The 14,611-nt window shown below is 46.8% G+C and overlaps 1 protein-coding gene across 2 annotated transcripts in view; it reads right to left on the bottom strand.

Moving 5' to 3' along the window:
- The window catches only part of FHL3 (four and a half LIM domains 3), a 52,581-nt gene that overhangs the window by 18,024 nt on the left and 19,946 nt on the right, over positions 1 to 14,611 (bottom strand). The window contains exon 1 of one of the 2 annotated variants that reach the window (XM_030217414.1): positions 5,379 to 5,383. The exons of the other annotated variant lie outside the window; for it this stretch is intronic. The gene's annotated coding sequence lies outside the window, so the exon portion shown is untranslated. Of the gene's footprint in view, positions 1 to 5,378; positions 5,384 to 14,611 lie in introns of those variants that run through there. 2 annotated transcript variants of the gene reach the window in all.

Raw genomic sequence — 14,611 nt, 5'->3', positions numbered from 1 at the left:
TTACTTGCAGAGCCCCTCATAAGGTTGCCTTTGTTGGTATTACTTTTAGATGGCCAGTTCAATGTTAAACCTGTAAATCTAGGGCACTTGCCAAGGTGAGCCAAGCACCCAGCTGAGGCGGAGCCTGGGGTTTTCCAGGTTAGGGGAGACGACTAGTACAGACTGTCAGCTCATGCCTCACTGCTTCAGGAGGAGCTTCAGACAGTGCAGATCAACACATCTGGACTTGCCAAGGACTGAAAGGCAGGTTATTTCTAGCCCCACAACAAAATGATCAAGACTTCAAAACTCAGCCTGCTATCTACCTCACAGCTACACATCTGGATTCCATTTCCAAAGAATGTGGGAAGCCTGGAAGGAGCTGACACTGTGTGAAACAGCCAAAAATTTCACTTAACCAATTCAGGAATCAGGTCTTTCTTCCATCACAGACTTGGCAGAAAACTGGGAGCGTTTTCAGCGCCAACGTTTCTGCGTCAGAGGACTGGCTCAGTTCGGAAAAAGTCAAAAAGTCTACATGTCCAGAACTGAAAGAGCCCCTGTGGGTTTGGCTGTCAAAAGGAAAGATCCCAGGTTTCAGGGTTTTCACACATTTTCATCAACGTACGCGCGAGCAGCTCGATACTCGCCCAACCTGTTAATGCCATTTCGCTATTCACAACCGAAACAATATTATGGTGCATTAAACATAACTAGAGCAGTCAGGTTTTCAGGGTACCCACAATGAATATGCATGAGATAGATTTGCATACAATGGAGGTAATGCATGAAAAATTCTCATGCATATTCATTGTGGGTATCCTGAAAACCTGCGCCTAGGTGTATCCAGAGGACTGGGTTGAGGTTACCATATGTCCAGGTTTACCTGGACATGTCCTCTTTTTGAGGGCACTGTGGGGCATCCAGGTGGGTTTTGCCAGCCTGCCCGTTTGTCTGAATTTGTGGGCAGGCTGGCAGGCTAGCTAGCTAGCAGGCGGGTCTCAGGGTACCCTCCCCTCACATACCTTGCTGGTCTAGTGGCCTCTTCGGGGCAGGAACGAATGCCCATTTTTCCTGTCCGGCGCTGCCACTGACCACTCGCTGACAGCACCACTTCAAGATGGCTGCCTTGCAAACCTTCAATAGAAGTCTTGCGAGGTCAGTTGAAGTCTCGGCAGCCATTTTGAAGCCACACTGGCAGCACCGGGCAGGAAAGATGGGGGTTCTTTCCTGCCCTGAAGAGGCCACGATAAGGGATGGGAGGGGAGAGAATGTGAATGGAGTTACGTGGGTGGAGTGAGATGTTAAAAAACAAAGTGGGTGGAGGGAGGCTGGAAAAAAGACTGAGGAGGGCACATACATGGGGGGGGGGGGGGGGGGGGGGGGGGGGGGGGAAGAGGAAAATGGAAGGGATGAAAAGAAGAAGAAAGGGGGATACCTGCCCATGGATGGGAGGGAAAAGAAAGGGGGACGTGCATGCTCATGAAATGTACATTTCTAAGCATTTCATGAGCATGTCGTGTACATCTTTTCATTTTGTATTTAGCAGTATTTTCACTGCTTACAGAATCTGGCTTTCTTGGGGGGGGGGGGGGGAAGTTTCAAGGTGACATTGCGGAGCAGGGGCGTGGTGGGGTAGGGGCTTAATTTTATTGTGTGTCCCGCCAAATATAGTAACCCTAGTTGAGAACCTCTGAACTACAGCTATCTGCATCCTCAGAGCAAAACAGGAAATTCAGCTCTGCTGCTTGCAAATACTCTACAATCAATCAGAGAAGCAAAATGAGAGGGGAAAGCTGTGGTCGGCTAGGGCTAGATGTATATTTAGGGGACTCCAGTCTTCCTGCAGCCTTGAAGTGCAAGCTGTGTTTATAATTAACAAAATGCTCTGAAATTTTACTGTCCTCCCCCCCCCCCCATCTCTTCCAGTGACACCACATAAATCGACCGGGTGGAGAAGCATCTTCCGCCAGTGTGGGAAATACCATCCATGTGGACTCGTATGACGCTCTGTGCCGACTCCGAGAAGCCCCCCCCCCCCCCCCCCGGCTAAAACTGTTTATGTGGACAGAGGAAGGAACCTCCATGTCCCTATATTAATAATAAAATTTTTTTAAAAAGTGACAGCAGCTGGCCTTATGGAGTTTTAAAGGGGGTTTGGACAGATTCCTGAGGGAAAAGTCCATTGAACATTATTAAAAATTAATTTATTATTTTTTTAAATGTGTTTGAGAGGCAGGGATAGTGCTGGGCAGACTTATATGGTCTGTGCCAGAGCTGGTGGTGGGAGGCGGGGCTGGTGGTTGGGAGGCGGGGATAGTGCTGGGCAGACTTATACGGTCTGTGCCAGAGCTGGTGGTGGGAGGCGGGGCTGGTGGTTGGGAGGCGGGGATAGTGCTGGGCAGACTTATACGGTCTGTGCCAGAGCTGGTGGTGGGAGGCGGGGCCGGTGGTTGGGAGGCGGGGATAGTGCTGGGCAGACTTATACGGTCTGTGCCAGAGCTGGTGGTGGGAGGCGGGGCCGGTGGTTGGGAGGCGGGGATAGTGCTGGGCAGACTTATACGGTCTGTGCCAGAGCTGGTGGTGGGAGGCGGGGCTGGTGGTTGGGAGGCGGGGATAGTGCTGGGCAGACTTATACGGTCTGTGCCAGAGCTGGTGGTGGGAGGCGGGGCTGGTGGTTGGGAGGTGGGGATAGTGCTGGGCAGACTTATACGGTCTGTGCCAGAGCTGGTGGTTGGGAGGCGGGGATAGTGCTGGGCAGACTTACACGGTCTGTGCCCTGAAAATGACAGATACAAATCAAGGTAGGGTATACACAAAAAGTAGCACATATGAGTTTATCTTGTTGGGCAGACTGGATGGACCGTGCAGGTCTTTTTCTGCAGTCATCTACTATGTTACTATGTTTTGCCGGGTTTTTGAAGCCTGGATTGGCCACTGTCAGAGACAGGATGCTGGGCTTGATGGACCCTTGGTCTTTTCCCAGTATGGCAGTGCTTATGTTCTTGTTTAAAGTCAGCCAATTTCGGGATGGCAATTAAAAATCAAGACCTAAAGCTACTGATAAAGAAGGCAGCAGTTATTAAGGGAAAGTTGTTATCTGTTATCTGCATACCATCTCCCATAAAAGAAGTGCCGAACTATAGCTTATATCTCACTAGTAAGAAAGGCCCGTTTCTGAGGCCAATGAAACGGGCGCTAGCAAGGCGCTTTCCTTACCATCCCCCTCCCCTTGTTGCTGGACTTACCCTCCGTGGTGATCGCGGCGGATCAGCTGTTCGGACGGCACTCCGTGGGGGGGTGGGGTGGAGGATCTGCATAGGTCGCTGTTTTTCTGTGTGTGTGTGGGAGGGGGTGGAACTGGGGTTTCTTTGCGTGTCATAGCCCTGCCCCGAACGTCACCACGTTGTTACGCGTGGGCGGGGCAAGCACTCATGGTGGAAAACTGATCTGGACCATGACAACGTAACTTGGAATGCTGGGTAAGTTTGCCTCATAGAACCTTGGTGGTGCGTTTTATATAGAGAGATACGATCACTATACAACTTTGTATTTGTTATCCACCGACTGGGCAAACGCCTTTGACGGTATATGACTCCTGAAAACTTATCTCTTCGACAAAATATATCATAAAGAACAACACGCATAACTCTAATTTCTTTAAGATATCCAGGAATGTTCTTTAATGTCTTTTGCTTTCACACCATCATGCACCTAACGTCTATGGCTTTAACACTATCATGTACCCAAAACGTCTGCAAACCAAATGTACATTCTTTTCTATTTCCAGTATCCATGATGAACTGTAAGCCACATTGAGCCTGCAAAAAGGTGGGATAATGTGGGGTACAAATTCAACAAATAACAAAAATAAATATGTTTGAGTGTTACATGAGTGACAGTGTAAAGGATTTTTGGGGGGGTTTCTAGACTGGGTAGGGGCGAGAGGAATTGGAGCATTGGTGGTTATCTTTTCCAAACGCCGGTCACCTTAAAAATCCGACAAAGCTACGAACAGCGGACATCCTCTTGCAATGTATCAGATACTCCGCACAGATGAATCAAGGGGGAGGGAGAGGGGGGTAAGTAGGAAGGGATAAACGGGGAAGGGGGGGATTAGGAGAAAGGGAGAGGGTGGGAGGGGAGAGATGTGAAGGGTTGTTATTGAAACGAAGATCTTTGTATATGCAAGATTTCTTTATTGTGTAAAAGTTTATTTCAATGCTTTTTGAAAGATTTGATTGCTGTAAAGCTGTCTATTGAAACTAATAAAAAAATATTTAAAAAAAATCCGACAAAGCAAAGGTTTTGGTAGGGGAGGTGGGAATTTTGACTATTTGATAATATTGAACGGATAATCGGGTGGAGCAGAGGATCCCGATTTACTGGGTTGTTACTGACAGATGTTCTTGTTTATTGTTCTGCTACACTTACTGGTTACTATGTAACCGTTTGCATAGATTTGTTGATCAGTGTGTTAGGTTGTCTTTGATCCTGAATAAAAATCGTTAAACCTTAAGGGAAAGTTGTTATAGCAATTCCACTTGAAATCTTAGACTTCTTTCAGCATTTCAAAGCTTTTTAAGTCTACCCCCTAACTATAAAAACGTACGGTGACAGCCAGATGTGGCATTTTTGTTTTATTAGAATTTACACAGACTAGTAACAGATTCTAGTTCACCTTACAAAAAGTTAGATGAGAACAGATAACAGATGGAGGAGTGGCCTAGTGGTTAGGGTGGTGGACTTTGGTCCTGGGGAACTGAGGAACTGAGTTCGATTCCCACTTCAGGCACAGGCAGCTCCTTGTGACTCTGGGCAAGTCACTTAACCCTCCATTGCCCCATGTAAACCGCATTGAGCCTGCCATGAGTGGGAAAGCGCAGGGTACAAATGTAACAAAAATAAAATAGATACTATTGGAGATTCTACATGGAATGTTGCTACTATTGGGAGATTCTACATGGAATGTTGCTACTATTGGACATTCTACATGGAATGTTGCTATTCCACTAGCAACATTCCATGTAGAAGGCTGCGCAGGCTTCTGTTTCTGTGAGTCTGACGTCCTGCGTCAGACTCACAGAAGCAGAAGCCTGCGCGGCCACATTGGTGAACTGCAAGGGCCGACTTCTACATGGAATGTTGCTAGTGGAATAGCAACATTCCATGTAGAATCTCAAATAGTAGCAACAGTGGAGGAGTGGCCTAGTGGTTAGGGTGGTGGACTTTGGACTGAGGAACTGAGTTCGATTCCCACTTCAGGCACAGGCAGCTCCTTGTGACTCTGGGCAAGTCACTTAACCCTCCATTGCCCCATGTAAGCCGCCTTGAGCCTGCCATGAGTGGGAAAGCGCGGGGTACAAATGTAACTAAAATAAATAAAAAATAACAACCACCTGGCCTATTCAGTCTACCCCAGTGTTCTTCACTGAAAGAATGTGGTGAAGGCGGTTAAGCTTAGCGGGGTTTTAAAAAAGTCTGGACGGCTTCCTAAAGGAAAAGTCCATAGACCGTTATTAAATTGACTTGGGGGAAAATCCACTGCTTATTTCTGGGATAAGCAGCATAAAATGTGTTGAACTTTTTTGGGGATCTTGCCAGGTATTTGTGACCTGGATTGGCCACCGTTGGAAACAGGATGCTGGGCTTGATGGACCTTTGGTCTGTCCCAGTGCGGCAATACTTAGGTACTTATGACAAGGGGTCAGTGGTGGCCCCCAATGACCCTAGATATGGTCCTCTTCTCTCCAAAACATACTTCCATCACCTCGTCCGGAGGTTTGCTGCTGGGAACTTTCTCCAGATCTCCATTTTTTTTTTCTTTAGGACTGAGCGGCTCCCAGTGAGTTTGAGTTATACAACATACAAACTCCCACTCTACCCTGGAGAGTCTGTGCAAACAGTGAAGACGTTCGGACAAACATGGATCAAGCTCACCAAGAGAGCGACATGATGATGTCGGAAGAAAACAGAGCAGCTGTCCTAGAGGCAGAGTCTGCTGCCAGACCCTGGGAAAGGCCAAGGCACATAAACAAACCAGGGGGAGAATCAGTTTGAAGGGGCTGGGGACAGGACAGTGGGAGTTCAGATCGATTGGGTCAGAGTGGGAGAGAGCGTGTGCTGCAGGGAAAGAGTTTTAAGGGAAATGTGGGTTGAGAGAGAGAGAGAGAGTCTACAGAATCAAACGCCATCTAATTTAGACATTACCTCAGCAGCTGGACTGGCTACATCACTGCAAAGGGACATCACCCCCCCCCCTTCTCCCCCCCAGGGTTCCAGGCACCACCTGCTTTATCCAGCAATGGCCCTGGCTCCCATGCCCAGCTCTTTTTCCCAATGTGGCCCCCACTTCAAAGACAGCAAAAATGATTGTTTTTACATCTGAAAGGGCAACTCGCCAGGATGTTCTCTCTAATTAAAAGATTACTTATAACAACTAAAAAAAGAGGGGGGGGGGGTGGGGAAGAAGCCACAGGCATGTGAGATTTCACATGCAGCCCAAATAGAGAATTTCAGAGTTTGAGTTACGAAGGTTCATAACACCATTACCCTGCATTCTTAGCAAAATAATCTACTATAATAATTTGCACCTCCAACGTTCTGAAGCTCTCGGTTCGTAATGTCTGAAGCCTTCCGGTAATGTCACCGTGTTGCCAGGGAAACCGCGATGCGACTGAAGCCTTTCCGGAGACGTCACCGAGATGCCAGGGAAACTGCGAAGCGCCTCAGGCACCAGGAGCCCGCCCCTCCCTCTCTCCGTCTCCTCACAGTGATAGCCCGTCGTGAAGTGCACTGCCTGCCCTCTTCTCAAAGTTGTCCGCCAGCGGCCTCCCTCTCTACCTCTCCTCCGATAGCCTTACGCGACCTGTGCTGCCCGCTGTCTTCTCAAAGTCGCCCCATGCATCACTTCACAGGTCTCTCCCGAGCCAACCAGCAATTCTCCTCTCTCCCCTGCCCCCCCTCCAGCCACCCAGCGATTCTCCTCACGCCCCTGATTACCTCCGTCGAAGCGGCCGCGTCACTGAAAGCCCTGCCCGTCTCCAGCCTTCCCCTCGAGTTCATTCTCTCAGAGTCCCGCCCTCGCGGAAAGAGGAAATGACATCAGAAGGCAGGACTCTGAGGGAACGAACTCGAAGGGAAGGCTAGAGACAGGCAGGGCTTTCAATGACGTGGCCGCTTCGACGGAGGTAATCAGGGGAGGAGAATCACTGGGTGGCTGGAGGGGGGGCAGGGGAGAGAGAAGAATCACACACACTCTCTCTCTCACACACACTCTCCGAGGAAAACCTTGCTAGCGCCCGTTTCATTTGTGTCAGAAACAGGCCTTTTTTTACTAGTGTGTAATAATAGTGTGAACATGCATTCACACAGAAGCACAAGGCTACTGTTTCAATCAGCACAGGGGTCTTCAGATGGATGCTGACCCCCCCCCTTCTAAATTTGGAGAGAGAAAAGGTGCATCACACTTAACTTAGGACAATACACGGGGGGGGGGGGGGGGGATATTTTCCAGTATCAAATTCCTACTAGGCCATGTTGGATGAGTTTTGATGTGACCTACCATCATACAGCTAGGTTTGATGTTCACATGATCCCGTTACGTTGGCCCCTCTCTTACCTAAAGTTTTAAAAATTCTAGTGTCTTACTTATATGAATTTGCGATGTTTTTGATATGTGGAGGTATATTTTCAAAGTATGTATCCCCCCCCCTACAAAGCCGAGCTAGCAGATGCCAAACTGCAATGCCGACACAGCCCATTTACGTTGAAAGGGCTGCGTTGGCATTAATCGCACCAGGAGCCGCTAGCGGGGCTTTGTAAAATGGGGGGGGGAGGGAAATAGACTTACAAAGTTACATTCGAACCTATGGAACTTTGTACGTCGAAGGCTTTGAAAATGAGTCCCACAGCGTGATCACGTTAAATTTTTTCAACAGTGATTTCAGACATTTGAATTTGATTTTTCCCCCCAGCGTGACGTTAATGCTGCAAGATGAATTAGTACCTCTCACACTGTTTGCCTTTTCTCTAAGCCATTAGTGTCCAAAAATCAGAACTGCTGCGTTCAAAACTTGAAAAATGTTTGAGTGAAGTTTTATACATAAATTTACTTCACTGCCTCGGTGGTTATTTTGATATATGCTGCTGGGTGGATTATGTGTGTCATCATACGTGTTCAATCTAGCCCACTAGGTTGATTGGAAGAGTAGCAGGAGTCAGCCACCTCCATTCCTTGTTTACACTGCAAAAATCAAAACGTCAAACCCCTGTTGAACTAAAGCACTTGTGCAAATAATTCTAGCACGTTCCATATCCGTTAAATAAACAAAACAAAAGAAATCTCCCCCATTGCTCAATCTCAGCACGGGCCGATGCTTGCACTCTTCCAGACACAGCGCCTAAGAGCTGCTTGTGCCACGTTCATGACTTAAAAAGTGAAAGAAATAAATTTATTCATGATAAACGATAAAGCTGAAAATTCATTTTTCACCTACAATCACAACCCCATTCGGTGCAAAACCCAGCAGTTCAGCAAACACTATACATAGTAACATAGTAGATGACGGCAGAAAAAGACCTGCACGGTCCATCCAGTCTGCCCAACAAGAAACTCATATGTGCTACTTTTTGTGTATACCTTACCTTGATTTGTATCTGTCATTTTCAGGGCACAGACCGTATAAGTCTGCCCAGCACTAGCCCCGCCTCCCAACCACCAGCCCCGCCTCCCACCACCAGCTCTGGCACAGACCGTATAAGTCTGCCCAGCACTATCCCCGCCTCCCAACCACCAGCCCCGCCTCCCACCACCGGCTCTGGCACAGACTGTATAAGTCTGCCCAGCACTATCCCCGCCTCCCAACCACCAGTCCTGCCTCCCACCACCGGCTCTGGCACAGACCGTATAAGTCTGCCCAGCACTATCCCCGCCTCCCAACCACCAGCCCCGCCTCCCACCACCGGCTCTGGCACAGACCGTATAAGTCTACCCAGCACTATCCCCACCTCCCAACCACCAGCCCCAGAATAATACAGACTTTATGCTGCTTATCCCAGGAATAAAGCAGTGAATTTTCCCCTAGTCCATCTTTATAATGGCTTATGGACTTGTTCTTTTAGGAAATGGGCCAAACTTTAACTCTTGCTAAATGACTTGCCCAGGGTCACAAGGAGCCCAGTTCCCCTGGTTCTCAGCTCACTGCACTCACCATTTTTATTTATATAGAGAACCTCTGTTCATCCCACGTCCTTTTGAATTCCATCAATGTTTCTGACCCCACTACTTTCCATGGAAAAGCATTCCAGGCATCCACCACCCTCTCCATGAAAAACTATTTCCTGATGCTGCTTTTCACTTTCCCTTCGTTTCACGTCCTCTGGTTGTAAAGGCTTCCTATTTTTTTGGAAAAGATTTGTTTGTTCGTTCATGATTCTTTCAAGTATTCAAACGTCTCTCCTCTTCTTCAGGGTATAATATTCTGATCGCCGTCTTCTCCTATGTCTTCTGGAACGGACCACATACCATTTTTCTTGCCTTCTTCTGAATGGCTTCAAGTATTTTACACATCCTTAGCGAGATACAGCCTCCAAAACTGCACCCAATACTCCCAAGTGGGGCCTCACCACCTCCTTTCTACTGCTAGTTTCACCCCTCTCAATGTTGTCTAGCATCCTTCTGGCCTTGACACACTGCTTCGCCACCTTGAGATCCTTCTACACATCACGCAACTCAAGAAAGATATAGTAGAATTGGAAAAGGTGCAGCAAAGGGCAACGAAAATGATGGCGGGGATGGGACTTCCCTATGAAGAAAGGAGGCTGGGGCTTTTCAGAATGGAGAAGAGACAGCTGAGGGGAGACATGATACAGGTATATAAAATAATGAGTGGAGTGGAACAGGTGGATGTGAAGCGTCTGTTTACGCTTTCCAAAAATACTAGGACTAGGGGGCATGCGATGAAACTACAGTGTAGTAAATTTAAAACAAATCGGAGAAAATGTTTCTTCACCCAACGCATAATTAAACTCTGGAATTTGTTGCCAGAGAAAGTGGTGAAGGTGGTTAGCTTAGCAGAGTTTAAAAAGGGGTTGGACGGTTTCCTAAAGGACAAGTCCATAAACCGCTACTAAATGGACTTGGGAAAAATCCACAATTCCAGGAATAACATGTATAGAATGTTTGTAGATTTGGGAAGCTCGCCAGGTGCCCTTGGCCTGGATTGGCCGCTGTCGTGGACAGGATGCTGGGCTCGATGGACCTTTGGTCTTTTCCCAGTGTGGCATGTACTGCCTGGTCCACGTCGATCACTGCACACAGCTCCTTTGGATATCTGCACCCCAAATGCATCACTTTGTATTTTTTTTCACAACATCTAACTGCCAAAAGCTTATGGATATGCACTTTTCTCTCATGCATATTCATTACGGAGATCTAAAAACCCAACTAGCTGTGGATTCATCAGGACAGATTTAGTATTAGTTTCTGTGCATCTGTCTGCCAGAGTTAAACCTCAGTGAAACAAAAAGACGTCACCTCTTTGGATTCTACTGTAGGGAGTCATTTATTTCTGTGCATGCCTGTGTCAGTTGATAAATGCTTCTAGCTCTTGGAGGAGTGGCCTAGTGTTAGAGCACCGGTCTTGCAATCCAGAGGTGGCCAGTTCAAATCCCGCTGCTGCTCCTTGTGATCTTGGGCAAGTCACTTAACCCGCCATTGCCTCAGATACAAACTTAGATTGTGAGCCCTCCTGGGACAGAGAAATATCCAGAGTACCTGAATGTAACTCACCTTGAGCTACTACTGAAAAAGGTGTGAGCAAAATCTAAATAAATAAAGATTCTAGAATTCTAAAGAATAACAAGATTCCATGCAGAATTTCAAAGTGTAGCAACATTCCATGTAGAACCCCAAAGAGTAACAAGATTCTTTGGGGTGGAGGAGTGGCCTAGTGGTTAGTGCAGTGGAACATGGAATGTTGCTACTATTGGAGATTCTAGATGGAATGTTGCTACTAGTGGAGGAGTGGCCTAGGAGTGGAGGAGTGGCCTAGTGGTTAGAGCACCAGTCTTGCAATCCAGAGGTGGCCAGTTCAAATCCCACTGCTCCTACTGAAAAAGGTGGGAGCAAAATCTAAATAAATAAAATAATGGTGCTGTGAAAGCTGCAGATGCTAATCATCGCCATAGCTCACAACAAGACTAGGAAAACATCTAAACTCAAAACCCTTTGGGTCAATTTTCAATCTGGGCAGTTGGTGTTTCTTAAATGCCAGTTGCAATGTTTTAAGCACATTCTTGAACATTCAGCGCGGGCTACTATCCAAATGTTCAGTTATTTATTTTATTTGTTACATTTGTATCCCACATTTTCCCACCTATTTGCAGGCTCAATGTGGCTTACATAGTACCGTAAAGGCATTCGCCAATTCCGGTATGAACCAATACAGTAATGTGGTAGAATAAGGTTCGTGCGTACAGACACATTAGGGAATCGTAGAGAGGATGAGTTATTATATGTCCATTACAAGCTTTGGGTCGGTAGGGTATGCTTTTTTGAACAGGTTAGTTTTTAATGATTTCCGGAAGCTTAGGTGATCATAAGTTGTTTTCACGGCTTTTGGTAATGCGTTCCATAGTTGTGTGCTTATGTAGGAAAAGCTGGATGCATAGGTTGATTTGTATTTGAGTCCTTTGCAGCTTGGGTAGTGGAGATCTAGGTATGTTCGTGTTGATCCTGTTGTGTTTCTGGTTGGTAGGTCTATGAGGTCTGTTATCTATCCCGGGGCTTCGCCGTAGATAATTTTATGAACCAGGGTGCAGATTTTGAGAGCGATACGTTCTTTGATTGGGAGCCAGTGCAGTTTTTCTCGGAGGGGTTTGGCGCTTTCGAATCGCGTTTTCTAAATATCATTGGATGCCAATTATCCGGAGAATGGCAATATTCAGCACTTACTATCCAGATAACTCAGAAGAGCAGTGTCGGGGGTGGGGCAGTCTAATCGTTTTTAGCAGCGTTATCTGCTGGTCCCAGTCAGCGGCACATGTGGATAGCAGGTGCCTGCTACAGGTGCTTTTAAATATCAACCCACCAAAATCCACAGTGTCCATGCAACTTTTCTAATAAAATCCTTACAATAAATGATTAAGTTGTTGATAGAAAGATCGTCAACCCAAAATTAATTTCACTAATCAGATACGAATTGCCCTTGCTGTATATTAGACCACTGCACGTGTAGAAATAAGTAGGGACAGGCAGCCAGAACATTTTCAGTTTGTGTTATTTTGTGTGTGTGTGGGGGGGGGGGGGGGGGTCCCCCATTTGTCATCAAGGGGCATGACACAAAACTAAACTTTTCAAGTGCCCTACGCCCCGCCCCATAAGGGGTCCACTGTGGCAGCAACAATGCCCATTCGCTCCTGCCCTCGGCCGAGGCTGCATCCAATATGGCGGACGCAACCATTCACCATAATCTCTCAGTACTTCAGACTGGTCATGTCTGACACATTGGGTGTGGCCACGGTCATTGCTCATGCTGAATGGACCCTCGCTAGATCACTAGGGATCCAGGAAGTCCCAGGGGCCAATGGGGGGCCAATGGGGGGCACCAGTGCCATGAAGCGGCCTTCTCTTCTTATACATAGTAACATAGTAGGTGACGGCAGAAAAAAAAGACCTGTACAGTCCATCCAGTCTGCCCAACAAGATAAACTCATATGTGCTACTTCATATGTATATCTGACCTTGATTTGTATCTGCCATTTTCAGGGCACAGACCGTAGAAGTCTGCCCAGCACTAGCTCTGCCTCCTAACCACTGGTGCTAAGCTTCTGAGAATCCATTTCTTCTGAACAGGATTCCTTTATGTTTATCCCACGTATTTTTGAATTCTGTTACCGTTTTCACCTCCTGCTTCTATTCTATCCCGTTAACACATTCCAATATGTGCAGGCGACTGTGTGTGACAAAGCCCAGCATAGTTATTTCATTGTACATGAATTATAGCATTCACGTAAGGAAAATTGTCTGAGGGATACAGGTCGTCCTGAGGTTCACCAGATTGTATGCCATTCCTATGAATCAGAAGCAGCTTCAGATAAAAGCTAGGGCTTATGGGGAAAGTATGACACACACTCCAGGTCTTTTGTAAGCTTTAGTCAGCATTCTGGCCCACAAAAGGGAGCAGTGCCTGCACTCTCTAGACACCACCAAAGCCAGATGCCCTCAGGTTAGAAGGACTCAGAGCTCTACGGCTAGGACATGTTCCCATGAAAGGCGAACCAAGTCCTTTTTAACTCCAGTTTCCAAAACAGAGCTAAGGTGAGGCCTTGAGAAAAGAAAAGAAAAAAAAAAATCCTCACGGACTGATGCAGATGTTTGGCGTAATTAGAACGTGGAAGGGCCACACCCTGTCTGCATGAATCACTAGCCTGTACAATGCAAGAGGATCGTCAACAGAACAGCAATCCCTGGAAAAAAAAATATAACAATCAAAAGGGTCTTAAGAAAAAAAATAAAAGGGGGGGGGGGAGGGTGGTAAAGAGTACTTTCTGACATCTTCCCATAGGCGATATTACAGTGCAGGGAGCGGAGGAGTAGCCTAGTGGCACGTGCCATTTCCGGTGCTATTTTGTGTAAAGTCGCTGAAGCACCTGAGCGCAAAGGGACGTATAGATGGGTAACTTTAGGGCAAGTTAACGAGTGCCGTTGACGTAGCATAACTGTTGGTAACTAACTTTACACATTTCGATACCAACTTGCACTAGAATTCTATAACGGCTCATCCCGAAACGCCCTTTACAGAACAACGTTGAGGGCTGAATTTGTATTAGCGCTGAATTTTCCGCATCTATTTCTAGAATCTGGTCCACTGCGGCTTTGCTTTTGTCAGCTGCTCAGATCAGCCTTGGGCAGACGTTTGGCCCTATAAAGGCAACAAAAGAAAACGTAAGCTAGAGACCTCTTTAGCCTGGGTATTTTGCATCCTGGACTGTTGTCTATGTTGCCTACACCAAACTCTGGGTCTGTACTCAACACAGCAGATGAGGAACCAAAACATGCTACAGTAGGAAACCATTTCTAGGGTCTCAGGGAGAAAACTTCTTTTTCTCTTTAGGAGATACGAGGAGAGACTTCCCTACTCACCCCTCCGTCCACTGGGCACAACTGTGTTCTCCGGCATCTTTTCCCATGGACTTTTCCCCCTGGTGGGATTCCAGCACTAAAACAAGCATTGGAGTCTGGCAGTCACAGTTCTGTGACTTCCAAACGTTTTTTTTTTATTTTAAAGAAAACTTCGCTCACAGCTACAGGGAAGGAGCGAACACCTGAGGTTTTTCCCTAGTTTACCCTCCTTGGAGGTTCACAGGGATCACAGTATGAAACCTCGAGCTGGTGAAGAAGATCAGGAAGCATTTTATTTTTCTTAGAAGAAGCAGTGGACGCATGGATTCTGAAAACGGTGGAGACAGAAAATGTAATACAATTTAACGAAGCACGCGACATGCGTAAAAGATCCCTTAATTGCAAAGAAAGATAAAGCCCAAAAATAGAAGTATTACACCAGAGATTTTCAAACTTTTTCGTCTGATGGCACATTTACATGGTGCTAAAAACGTCAAGGCACACCTC

Source organism: Microcaecilia unicolor, chromosome 11 (assembly GCF_901765095.1).
Source record: "Microcaecilia unicolor chromosome 11, aMicUni1.1, whole genome shotgun sequence".
NCBI classification, from domain to species: Eukaryota; Metazoa; Chordata; class Amphibia; order Gymnophiona; family Siphonopidae; genus Microcaecilia; species Microcaecilia unicolor.
The sequence above is the reverse complement of the archived record's forward strand: the minus strand, read 5'-3'. Positions and strand labels throughout refer to the sequence as shown.